We start from the raw sequence: 13602 nt of genomic DNA on the forward strand, positions 1-13602 counted from the left end.
ATCAACATAACAGGACAGTCACTCAGCATCAGCATAGGCAGTCTTGAAGGCATGTGATATTTAAAAAAAAAATTATTTGGTTACATCAGCTTCAGGTGCTTGGTAGCTGTGGGTGATCCAAGACTGATTCATCTTGATGAAGGTCAGCCAATCAACTGAGTCGGTGGACAGGCACACCCTGTGATCGGTAACAAAGCCACCAGCAGCACTGAAGGTGCATTCCGAAAGAATGCTGGATGCAGGACAGGCCAGTAGCTCAATTGCATAGTGTGCAAGCTCTGGCCAGTGATCCATCCTCAAGACCTAGTAAGCCAGAGGATTTTCGGTGGGAAAGGTGTCCAAGTCTGACCTTGCCCCTAGGTATTCCTGCACCATGTAAATCAGACGCTGGAGATTGTTGCTGGAAACGATCATACCTTGGGGCTTCGGACTAAAAAATGATCTGAACGCATCGGTCAGACGGCCACCTTCTCTACCGCTCCTTCTGAACGATGCCTCAGCAACACGTTGTCCAGGACCAGGAGTTTGTAACCTCCCAGTCTCTGGGAACGCGTTGCACAGACCTTTCTGCAAGGCCTCCCGGAGATGTCTCATCCTCTGCTCCCTCTGCGACGGCAAGATAAGGTCGGCAACCTTAACCTTGTACCATGGATCAAGGAGAGTGGCCAGCCAGTAATGGTATCTCTCCTTGATCCAAAGAATACAAGGATCCTTCCGCAGGCTTTGCAGGATCAGGGAGGCCAGGCAGCGTAGGTTAGCCGACGCATTCGGTCCGGAGTCCTCTGGGTCACTAAGGACAACATGATCCGCAGCTACCTCCTCCCAGCCAAGTACAAGTCCACAGGTTTCTTGGGACTGTAAATCATCCCTACAAGACTGCTACTGCTGATGCTGAGTGCCAGCCTCCACCTCCATGCTGACACAATCACCCTCCTCCTCCTCCTCGTCCTCTTCCTGTGTGATTGGTGGGATAGCAGGAACACTGTCTGGATAAAGGGGGCCTTGAGAGGCAAGGAAGTCCTCCTCTTCCTGCCTCTGTTCTGCCTCAAGTGCCCTGTCCATTATTCCACGCAGCGTATGCTCCAACAGGTGGACAAGAGGTACAGTGTCACTGATGCATGCACTGTCACTGCTCACCATCCTTGTGGCCTCCTCAAACGGTGACAGGACAGTGCATACATCCCTGATCATGCCCCACTGGCATGGTGAGAAAAAACCGAGCTCCCTTGACCCTGTCCTGGTGCCGTAGTCGCACAGGTACTCATTGATGGCCCTCTGCTGCGTGTGCAGCCGCTGCAGCATGGCCAACGTTGAGTTCCACCTGGTGGGCATGTCACATATAAGGCGGTTCTTGGGCAGGTTCAACTCCTTTTGGAGCTCAGCCAGCCGAGCACAGGCATTAAATGATCGGCGGAAATGCACACAGACTTTGCTGGCCTGCTTCAGGACATCCTGTAAGCCCAGGTACCTGCCCAAGAACCGCTGCACCACCAGGTTAAGGACATGAGCCACACAGGGCACATGGGTCAATTGTCCCTGTCGGAGGGTGGAGAGGAGGTTGGTGCCATTGTCGCAAACCACCATTCCTGGCTTAAGCTGGCATGGCGTCAACCCCCTCTCGGCCTGCCCCTGCAGAGCTGACAAAATATCTGCCCCAGTGTGGCTCCTGTCCCCCAAACAAACCAGCGCAAGCACGGCATGGCATCGTTTTGCCTGCGTACTTGCGTAGCCCATTGAACGCCTACGGAGCACCGCTGGTTCTGAGGACAGAGCACTGGAAGAAGCCATGGAGGAAGAAGAAGAAGAGGGGGTGGAGGAGAGAGGTGTGTCACAACCAGTAGTAGCATTTTGGAGGCGTGGTGGCGGAACAACCTCCAACACTACTGCACCTTGTCCTGCATCCTTTCCAGATGCCAGAAAAGTGACCCAATGGGCCGTGAAACACAGGTAACATCCCTGTCCATGCCTGCTGGACCATGAGTCAGCGGTAATATGCACCTTACCGCTGACCGCCCTGTCCAGCGAGGCAAGGACATTGCCTTCCACATGCCGGTAGAGAGCCGGAATCGCCTTCCATGAGAAAAAGTGGCGTTTGGGGACCTGCCACCGAGGTCCGCACATTGTACAAACTCACGGAAGGGGGCTGAGTCTACCAACTGAAAAGGCAGCAGTTGAAGTGCTAGCAATTTAGCCAAGCTAGCATTCAACCGCTGGGCATGTGGATGGCTGGGAGTGAACTTCTTTTGACGGTCCAGCAGCTGGGGCAGGGAAATTTGCCTGCTATAATCAGACGTGGGTGTACTGCTAGCAAGGTGCCCGGAGGCACTTAGCTGTGACACACCTAATTCTACACCTTCATTCCTTTCAGAGCAGGTTTCAGAGAGGACTGAAGGTCTAGTGGGGTTGGAGATCCCAGCTGATGAGGAGCAAGGAGAGGTCCGCTTTGGTCTTTGGTGTGGGTCTTTGAGGTACGCTTGCCAATGAGCTGCATGGCAGGTCAACATATGTCTGGTCAAGCATGTGGTGCCCAAGCGGCTGATGTTTTGGCCACGCGAGATACGCTTGAGATATATGTTGCAAATAGCAGCGGTGCGATCTGATGCACTCGTCTCAAAAAAGGCCCACACCAAAGAACTTTTAGAATAACGCACAGAGGCAGCGCCCTGCACAGGCGGAGCTCTGCGGTGTGATTCAGTCAGTATGCTGCCCCTAAGCTGGCCTCCGGAGGGCATCCTGCCTCGTTGGACATGTGCCTCCTCCTCCTCCTCCTCCTACCAGGCACCCACGTGGAGTCAGTGCCCTCATCATCCCCTCTCTCTTCATCGCTGGAGAAAACCTGGCAGTATGCTGCAGCTTGTGGAACATGACTGCCAGATTGCTGTCCTTCTTGAGCATCCCCTCTCTCTGTGCTCACGCTACTGCCTTCCTCTAGCTGAGGATCATCATCAGAGCCTACAAAACACTGGGCATCCTCCTGGAGCATGTACCCAACACTGTGCTCAAAGAGTTCAGGGGACTCCTCAGGAGGACGTGGTGGGTCTAGGGAAGATGAAGATTGAAGAAGATTGAGACGAGGGAAGACGATGCGTTGGCAGCTGCTTTGCTAGTACCCTGAGCCTGGGTGAGAGAGGATGAGGAGGATGAAGAGGGCTTTGTCATCCACTCTACCAAGTCTTCGGCATGATGCGGCTCAACATGTCCAGCTGCCGAAAAGAAGGACAAGCGTGTCCCATGGCCACGTGCTGATGATGACGATACACCGCGTCCATGACCAGCACTGTTGTCTCTAGACACAGAGCCTGCTTGCCCTCTTTTATCGGCTCGTGCCTGTCTGCCTCTCCTTGTTGGCCTTCCAGACATGGTAATGGCCTGAAGGGAGATGGGAAAACCAGCAATTGGGTAGTGTATATTGTGCTGGAGGCACACAACACCCACTAACTCCTGCAGATGGCAGATGGCTCAATTAGAGAAGAGCTATATAGGTGGATATAATGGTGTATAGTGCAGTCAGGGCACGCAGACAACACGCACAATCTCCTGCAACTGACTGCAAGCTCTATTACAGAAGAGCAATATAGCTAGCTATATAGGTGGCTATAATGGTGTATATTGCGCTCAGGGTACGCAGACAACACGCACAATCTCCTGCAACTGACTGCAAGCTCTATTACAGAACAGCAATATAGCTAGCTATATAGGTGGATATAATGGTGTATACTGCGGTCAGGGCACGCAGACAACATGCACAATCTCCTACAACTGACTGCAAGCTCTATTACAGAAGAGCAATATAGCTAGCTATATAGGTGGATATAATGGTGTATACTGCGGTCAGGGCACGCAGACAACACCCGCAAACTCCTGCAGATTGCTAAAAGCTCAATTACAGAAGAGCAAGAATGCAAAATCGGCCGATAACGAACAGTATATACTGTGTTGAAGGTACACAGAGAACACCCACTAACTCCTACAGACACCAACACACTACACAAGGCCGCCATGCTGGCGGCCTTATATAGTGTGGGGCGTGTACTACACAGCCTGAGCTATGATTGGCCACAGGCATCCTGCCTGTGGCCAATCATGGCTCTCCTCGCTGCCGGCGCTGTGATTGGCCAAGCATGCAGGGTCGCAGTGCATTGTGGGCCGTGAGCGCCATACGAATTTGTCGCAAACGGCCCATAACATTCGGTATCCGCCGAACGTGCGAACCGCCGAAGTTTGAGTCGAACGTATGTTCGACTGGAACACGAAGCTCATCCCTACCCTTCATGCATTTACATATGCAGCTCAAGGCAGTAAACACATATGTATGTATCCCACAGCAAATAAGCACGTATGTATGTAGTCCTAGGCAAATAAGCACATATGTATACCGTTTAATGCAACTAAGCACATGTGTATACAGTTTACTGTAAATAAGCACATATGTATATAGTTTAAACTAAGCAAATATGTATGCAGTATAAATGAAAACCTGCCAGCGTGCGTTTAAGCAATATGTATTTATGGAGGCATGCATTTATGGAAGGATGTAGGTATGTGTTTAAGCAAATATGCGTTTAGGCAAAACACGAAATGTCAAACATGCACTTACGCAATACGCGCCCATAGAGTCATGCATTTACGGAATAAGCAAGCGTGTGTTTATGAAATGTGTTTATGCAACATATATTGCACCACTTGGATCTATGCAAACACGTGTCTATGCACCATGTGTTCATGCATCACATGCATCCACGCAAACACCTATATTTATGCAACATGGATACACACTTTTAAAAGAGAAACTGCAAAAATGCAGACTTACCATTCCTGCTGCAGGACTCTGAACATAACAGAAGTTTAATCTTCACCCATCACGGCGAGCTTTGTCATGAAAGACCTTCAGAGACTGGGTCCCCCTTAATCCAGGGTCCACTCCCCTGGGCCCGTATAGCACCCTGCAGGAAAGCACCTTGGTCAGAACAAACACTGTACAGGGTTCCATTATGCAGGGTCCAGCGCCATAAGACTGCATTATTATTAAAATCACTGCTCCCAAAATAACGGATGTTTTAAAAAAATTTTTTTTGCATTTATACATATCCCCTGGGGCAGGACCCGGGTCTCCAAACACTTTTTATGACAATACCTTGCATATAAGCCTTTAAAATTAGCACTTTTGATTTTTCCTGTTAGTGTCCCATAGACTTTAACGGTGTTCCGGCGGCTTTCGAATTTGCCCTGAACACTGCATATTGTTCGGTGTTCGCAGAACATCCGAACAACCAAAGTTCGACCTGAACTTATGCATGGGCAAAACCATTTGCCCATCCCTAATGGATGGTACTCAAGCCTCTTTCCAATGAGGCCTGGGTACCAGCAATTTTGGCTGATAGCTTTTTCGAATGGATCTGACTGAAGTCCACTATTCTTAATAGAACCATCCGGACCTCCAAGTATGCTCCAAGAGCACGTGTCACTTCAGTGACCATCCACCTAAAAGACACTGTCGAAAAAACTGAGGTACTTCTTGTGTAAGAGGGGTTATATAGGGGAGGACTTATTGTTTTAATTGATTTACCAGTATCCATTCACCAGTAGGTGGAGTATAACCCATATAGTAATGACTGCCCTGTGTCCCATGATGTACGATAAATAAATTACTGAAGTTCTGCTTTAAAGAGCCCTTTGCTGCTTTCCTAGCTCCAGGTGGTCTCCTCCTTCACTTTTCTCTCCAGCTTCTCAGAATATGCAGCATCTAGGTACTTCTCCAATTTCTCCAGTTCAGACACAATTCGGAGATTAGCATCCAGACAGAATTCTCTGGCCATTCTAAAAAGCAGATGAGACTAATGAGAACAGAATGAACAGCACCACAACCTCTGCTACTTTAAAGACGGGCCTCCATGGACATATCACTTACAGGATGCCGATTTACTACATTGTTTCTGGACATGTCCAGTGGTTCAGCACTTCTGGGTGGAGGTGGGCTCTTTCATCTCCTCAGCTTTAGGCCTCTCTAACATTATTCATCCCGAGAACGGTCTACTGAGCATTTTTGGTGACTTGCAACTATCTTCGCATGCCAAGAGTCTACTACATATTCTCTATTTATATGTTAGAAAGGCTATATTGTTATCATGGAAGGGTACACAGACTTCTCTGAAAACTCTTTAGTTAAAGTTAATTAATGACGCTATACCACTATACAAGCTTACCTTTGAGCTCCGGAAACGGAAAAAAACATCCACAAAATTTGGGATAGATGACTGGCCAGCCCCCTGACATTCTCCTGATAATGAATATACCCTGCAAGTCACCTATAGATCGTGCTACAATACAGTACACTATATGCAGATATGCAGATTGCCATTGCTACTGTACATCGATGGAATGTTTGAACTATGCACAATGGTAATTACTGATTGACCACTGTATAATCATTTGTCTCTTAACTATATGAGCTTAGTACTCGACGCTGTATACCTATGATTCACCAAGTTTTGTTCAGCGATTGTTTGTTTGGTGTTTTTTTTTGTATGTATGTTGGTTTGTTTAAACCTAATAAAAATATCTTTAAAAAAAAAACGGTAAAAAAAATGTCCAGTCCAGCTTTTACAACCACATTAAAGCGGTTGTAAACCCGCTGATGTGTTTTTTTTTTTTCCTACCTGCAAAGGAAAAGGCATAATGAGCTAGTATGTACCGCATACTAGCTCATTATGAAATACTTACCTTAGAACGAGGCCCCAACATCTGGTCCGATCCACGCCAAGGGAGCTGACATGTTCCCTCTGCGTTTCTTCCGGGTATCGCAGCTCCGGCCACTCACAGCGCTGGACTGGACTGGACTCGTCACTCCCGCGCATACGCGCCGGAGATTTCTTCCCGGCAGAGTCCGGCATCTGTCGGGTTTTCAGCCGAGAATCCCCTATGCGCATGCGCCGCTGCAATTTTTTTTACCTACAGGTAAGCCTTTTTATAGGCTTTCCTGTAGGTAAAAGTCCCAAAAAGGACTATACAACCACTTTAAGGCTCCAATAGCTGAGCTCAGTTCATCAATAGCTCCCAGTGTTTCAAACATCAAGTCATCCTTAGGTCTTCTTTCTCCCATGTAAGTGTTGGAGAATAGGGATGACCGAACTGTTCGCCCGGCGGTCATTTAGTGGCGAATTTTGCGTGTTCGCGATTCACCCAATCGGCGGACTATTGCCACTGTTCGCCCAGCGGACATATGTGTTTACAGTGTGAAAGAACTTTGACCTATGATGACACATCCATCATGGGGTACAGGACAGCCAATTGAGACATTTCAGCACATGGACAATTGGACATTCCCCCACCTTATAAATAGACCTGATCTGGCGGCCATTTTACATTCTGTCTTATTTCAGTGTAGGGACAGGAAGCTGTGTGGAGCAGGGAGAGACTGTAGTGACACAAATCGCTAGCTATTAGGTCCACAAAAGTCCTTTTAAGGACTGGTATGGTATACGTGTAGTACAGTATATAGGGTTGAGTGCACTGCTGTGCTGGTCATTGCAGCAGCCTGTCTTTTGTCAGTGCAGGGAGGGACAGGATGCTGTGTGCAGCAGGGACAGTCAGTTTAATCACTAGCTATTACTATTAGGTCCACAAAGGTCCTTTTAAGGACTGGTATAGGTGTACAGTATATAGGGTTGTACATGTATAATATACTTTCTTCCAAATATAGAAAGAATATTATACTTGACTGCTGCCCTATTCTGCAGCAGTCCTTTATCAGTGTAGGGACTGAGGTACAGTCTGCAAATCACTAGCTACTAGGTCCACAAAGGTCCTTGTAAGGACTGGTATAGGTGTACAATATATAGGGTGCTGGTGCACTGCTGCAGATTACTGCCCTATTCTGCAGCAGTCCTTTATCAGTATAGGGACTGAGGGACAGTCTGCAAATCACTAGCTACTAGGTCCACAAAGGTCCTTGTAAGGGCTGGTATAGGTGCACAATATATAGGGTGCTGGTGTCAGTGCTCTATATCACGGTGCTGGTGTCAGTGCTCTATATCTCGGTGCTAGTGTCAGTGCTCTATATCTCGGTGCTGGTGTCAGTGCTCTATATCACGGTGCTGGTGTCAGTGCTCTGTATCACGGTGCTGGTGTCAGTGCACTTTATCACGGTGCTGGTCTCAGTGCTCTCTATCACGGTGCTGGTGTCAGTGCTCTCTATCACAGTGCTGGTGTCAGTGCTCTATATCACGGTGCTGGTGATCATCTCCTGCACCCTCTTCATAGCCTACCCTGACCTTTCCTCTTCTCTATTGCCTTCATGCTCTCCTGAGTCCTGAATTGTCAAAATTTCACATATAAAAAAAGAATGCTTGTAGTTGTCGATCCCAGATTCACTTCATACATGTGTTATGTCAGTGGCCATGTGGTGGGACTATGTGTGTACAGCTAGTAATTATTTTGTGGCTAGAAATATGACCTGTAGGTTTTTAAAGTTCGCCTGCCATTGAAGTCAATGGGGCCCGCCGCAAACTTTGCGGCTTGCGAACTTTCAGCTGCGTTCGCGGTTTGTGTTCGCGAAACGTCCCACCGGAAGTTCGTCCATCTCTATTGGAGAAGCCTTTAGCTCCATTTTTTAGGTGTAAATTGTTGGGAACATCACTGTAGCTCCAATTTGCAAAATGACCTGAGCCTCAATGTCATTATACAGATGTTTTCTCTGACTAAGAGCCTGAATACCATCAGGTAAAATAGCTTATTGGGTATTTAAAGTGCAGGTATTGTTTGGGGGGGAGGGGGGAGGGTGAGAAGGAACACACGTTTTAGGACATTACGTACACTCTGTCCTGGTAGCAATCAATTCAACTCAATAACAAGCAAGAGGCAAGAACTCCTCCTGCAACTGGTCTCTCTGGCCGCCTTGTGGTCTCTCCCCCTGCTCCCAGGCAGCCTCCACATCCCTCTTTCCCTCCTTTTATCCCACCACCCTGGGGGCTGTAGCTTGCCCTCTGGAGATGGCCATAGGGCCACTTGTAGACATAACTACATGTCCGACGATGCCCCTCTCCTCCTTTCTCTTGATTGGTCCTCTTTCTGAACCAATGAGCAGGAACAGAGTGGGTGGCGATCCCCCACAGCTGCTGTCCTGTCTACTTCTGACTCCGGTGGCTGGCTGGTTGGGGGATTGACACCCACTACACGTGTAATATATACAAGGTCCTTCAAATTGGACATTATTCAGAAATACCTGCTGGGCCTGAATAAACTTTAAAATTTTCTGCAAACTTTTGAAAATGGTAGGTTTGTTTGCTTATCTGTTCTCTACACAACACATATACAAAACATGATCTGGCAGAAGAGGGGCTTACCCAACAAGCTGCCACTCTTAATAATCTTTTATATTTGTGAAATTGTGTATTTTATGTGCTTTGTTATATCAGACAGTTAATCAATATATACTCATAATCATTTTTTATTATTCAATTTTAGAGCATAAAAGAAGTGCAAGGTTATGTTCTGATCGGTCTTAACCTTATCAAGTCCATTCCATTGACCAACCTGCAGGTGATCCGAGGAAACACTTTGTTCAATAGACAATTCTCCCTCTCTATTTTATCTAATTATGGTAAAGATAACAAAATAGGCCTAGAGGAGCTACCAATGAGACAACTAAAAGGTATAGTCTGAAATTACTATGTAACAATCAGATTTAAATATGAAGTATATACAGTATACCTATGTAGCCACTGGTAAACTATGTCCTATATACCCTGTTCTTCCTCCCAATATGTTCTAGAATCCTCTAGAAGACAGGGGAAAGTAAGCCTGTAAAACACTGAGCAACCATAAGTAATCAACCCCTGCCATTCTGATAACAACCTCCTGCTGGCATGATTCATGCCCATTTAAAAGGTGCCTACCCCCTTCCAGACCCTTTTTGCCCTGGGATTGGTCGAGTACCTCATACAGTGCCTTGAAAAAGTATTCATACCCCTTGAAATTTTCCAAATTGTGTCATGTCCCAACGAAAAAGAAAATGTATTTTATTTGGAAGTTTATGTGATAGACCAACACAAAGTGGCACATTGTGAAATGGAAGGAAAATGATAAATGGTTTTCAAAATTTTTTACAAATAAAAAATTTGGCGTGCATTTGTATTTAGCCCCCTGAGTCAATACTTTGTAGAACCACCTTTCGCTGCAATTGTAGCTGCAAGTCTTTTTGGGGATATCTCTACCAGCTTTGCATATCTAGAGATTGACTTGTTTGTCCATTCTTCTTTGCAAAATAGCTCAAGCTCTGTCAGATTGGATGGAGAGCGTCCGTGAACAGCAATTTTAAAGTCTTGACACAGATTTTTAATTGGATTTAGGTTTGGAATTTGACTGGGCCATTCTAACACATGAATATGCTTTGATCTAATCCATTCCATTGTAGCACTGGCTGTATGTTCAGGGCCGCTGTCCTGCTGGAAGGTGAACCTTCGCCTCAGTCTTTCGCAGACTCTAATGCCACTTACATGCGATCGGACTTCCCATCGGACAATTCGATCGTGTGTGGGCTCCAGCGGACTTTTTCTTCCCAAATGTCCGGCGGACCTAGAAATAAGACTGGCTTCAAATTTGTCCACCGGACTCTGCTTTTAGTGGACAATCCATTTGTCTGTGTGCTAGTCCGACGGACTAAAACCAATGCTAGGGCGGCTACTGGCTATGAACTTCCTTATTCTACGTCACCACGTTCGAATCTGTCGGACTTTTGGAGTAAGCGTGTGTGGCCAAGTACACTCGTTTGAAAGTCCAGTGGACCTCAGCTGCAAAGTCCGTCGGATTGTCCGCAGGACCAAGTCCGTCAAAAAGTCCGGTCGTGTGTACGCGGCATAACAGGTTTTCTTCTGATATTGCCCTGTATTTGGCTCCATCCATCTTCCCATCAACTCTGACCATTCTCCCTGTCCATGCTGAAGAAAAACATCCCCACAACATGATGCGGCCACCACCATGTTTCTCAGTGGGGTGGGGTGTTCAGGTTGATGTGCAGTGTTAGTTTTCCGCCACACATAGCGTTTTACTTTTAGGCCAAAAAGTTCAATTTTGGTCTAATATGACCAGAGCATCTCCTTCCACATGTTTGCTCTGTCCCCCACATGGCTTCTCGCAAACTGCAAACAGGACTTCTTATGGCTTTCTTTCAATAATGGCTTTCCTCTTGCCACTCTTCCATTAAGGCAGTGTTTCTCAATTCCAGTCCTCATGGCCCACTAACAGGTCATGTTTTCAGGATTTCCCTCAGATGAAACAGCTGGGGTAATTACTAAGGCAGTGAAATTGATCAAATCACCTGTGCAAAATAATGGAAAGCCTGAAAACATGACCTGTTAGTGGGCCATGAGGACTGGAATTGAGAAACACTGCATTAAGGCTAGATTTGTGGAGTGCACCACCAATAGTTGTCCTGTGGACAGATTCTCCCACCTGAGCTGTGGATTTATGCAGCTCCTCCAGAGTTACCAATGGGCCTCTTGGCTGCTTCTCTGATTAATGCTCTCCTTGCACGGTCTGTCAGTTTAAATGGACGGCCAAATCTTGGTAGGTTTTTAGTTGTACCATACTACAGTGCTTTGTGAGATGCTCAAAGCTTGGGATATTTTTTAAAACCTAACATTGCTTTAAATGTCTCCACAACTTTATCCCTGATCTGTCTAGTTTGTTCCTTAGCCTTCGTGATGCTGTTTGTTCACTAAGGTTCTCTGAAAATCCTCTGAGGGTTTCACAGAACAGCTGTATTTATACTGAGATTAAATTACACACAGGTGGACTCTATGTACTAATTAGGTGACTCCTAAAGGCAATTGGTTCCACAAAATTTTAGTTAGGGGTATCAGAGTAAAGGGGGTTGAATACAAATGTATGCCACACTTTTCAGATTTATTTGTAAAAATGTTAAAAAACATTTATCATTTTTCTTCCACTTCACAATTATGTGCCACGTTGTGTTGATCTCTCACATAAAATCACAATAAAATACATTTAGGTTTTTGGTTGTAACATGACAAAATGTGAAAAATTTCAAGGCTTTTTCGAGGCACTGTACATATGCCAAACAGTTCCTCCTAACTTTTGCCCACTACAGTACAGATGGAAGTTTCTCCAAGTTTCCAGAAAACAAACAAGAGAAGCTGCTTGCTGAGTCACCCAGCTCCCCAAGTCACTAACCCTGATCCAGATTCACCCAGGCCTGGTTCTCAGCCAAACCAATTTTCCTACCCTAACAAACCCATTTACATCTAGCACACTAGCTAGGGGGTGCTACGCACAGTTTACATTTAGATGGAGGCCCCCTCTTCTGCTTATTTTTCTCTATGTGTATTAGGTTCTCAGGACCTGGTTTAGGGAAGCAGCCACCATTTTATTGGATTCAATTTAATTTCCTTTGTACATTATCCTTCATTCCTGATCCTCCTCTTGATATTCATCAGTTCTTTGCAGTAGCTCTGTAGCTTTACTTTCTTCTTTTCCAAATCTACCTAGCAGCCTACTCCAAACTAGGGGGGTGCTACACCTGCAAAATCACTAAATATGGCATTATGATTATTTACCTTTTTCTACAGCTTTTTGCAGCATGGTCTGGTGCTGTCGTAGTATACATTTTTAGTGCAAACAAGCTGTCGGAATACATAACACATGCTCTGCACTGAGCTAAATGAGTAATCCTTCTCCTAGAAGCAGATTTTTCATAGGACAGTATTGGTAGTATTTCTGGAAACAGGGCTTTTCATAATAGCTAACCTATCAAGCTGGTTTTTCAGAGGTTGTTGGGACAAGTACAAATGTATAATTGTTTGTAAAAGTCCAATTATACTGTAACCACTTCTGGACCGCCCGCTGTTGATATACATCAGTCCTTTCACATTAAATACCATTTTTAAGGCAACCGATAGCTGCCATAATATTTTCTTCAATGGTGGGCGGTCCACTTTGAGATAAAAGGGGTCGCTGCGGAGGATTCGCCGCAAGAGCACTTTTATTGCCGGCGAGAGATGTGCCCACCCCCCTCCCGCAGTGTTCTCATCATCTCCGCCACTTACTGGATTCATCTTTAGTTGCTGAGATCAGGGAAGAGCTTTATGTTTGAGTCAAACTCATGTTCGACTCGAACATTGGCTGTTCACCAGTTCGCCGAACAGCGAACAATTTTGGGTGTTCGCCGCAAATTCGAAAGCCACGGAACACCTTTTACAAGTCTATGGGAGAAATCAAATATGCTAATTTTTTCATGTATCAATGCAAAAAAAATCTGATATGCAGATTGCCCCTATGACCCCTATTGTCCAAATCCTCCATATGCCTATACATGTCAATCAAATGTTGTGTATGTACAGTATTGGTTTGCTGTATTTGCTTAATTGCAGCGCCATGTGTCATGGCGACATTTTCCATATGTTCCAGCCTCGTGGCAACAGCTCTAATGTCAGTTTTTAAGTCTGATATGGCAGCAGACAGGGTGTTCTTATTATACAAGGCCACCTGCTGTAGATCGGCTAGGCACAGGAGAGGAGAGGGATGAGGATTACTCTGGAGGGGTGTCTGTGGCGATGTAGCTCCCTACACTCCGGTCCGCGGCTTGAG

The 13602-nt window shown here is 46.1% G+C and overlaps 1 long non-coding RNA gene across 1 annotated transcript in view; it reads left to right on the plus strand.

The window, feature by feature from the left end:
• The window catches only part of LOC143998245 (uncharacterized), a 40209-nt gene extending 30566 nt beyond the window's left edge, over positions 1 to 9643 (plus strand). The window contains exon 3 of the long non-coding RNA XR_013277804.1: positions 9463 to 9643. This is a non-coding gene — a long non-coding RNA (uncharacterized LOC143998245). The remainder of the gene's footprint in view (positions 1 to 9462) is intronic.
• The last annotated feature ends 3959 nt before the right edge of the window (positions 9644 to 13602 follow it).

Source organism: Lithobates pipiens, unplaced genomic scaffold (genome assembly GCF_037356315.1).
Source record: "Lithobates pipiens isolate NorthernLeopardFrog02 unplaced genomic scaffold, aLitPip1_a1.2 Scaffold_19, whole genome shotgun sequence".
Taxonomy (NCBI): Eukaryota; Metazoa; Chordata; class Amphibia; order Anura; family Ranidae; genus Lithobates; species Lithobates pipiens.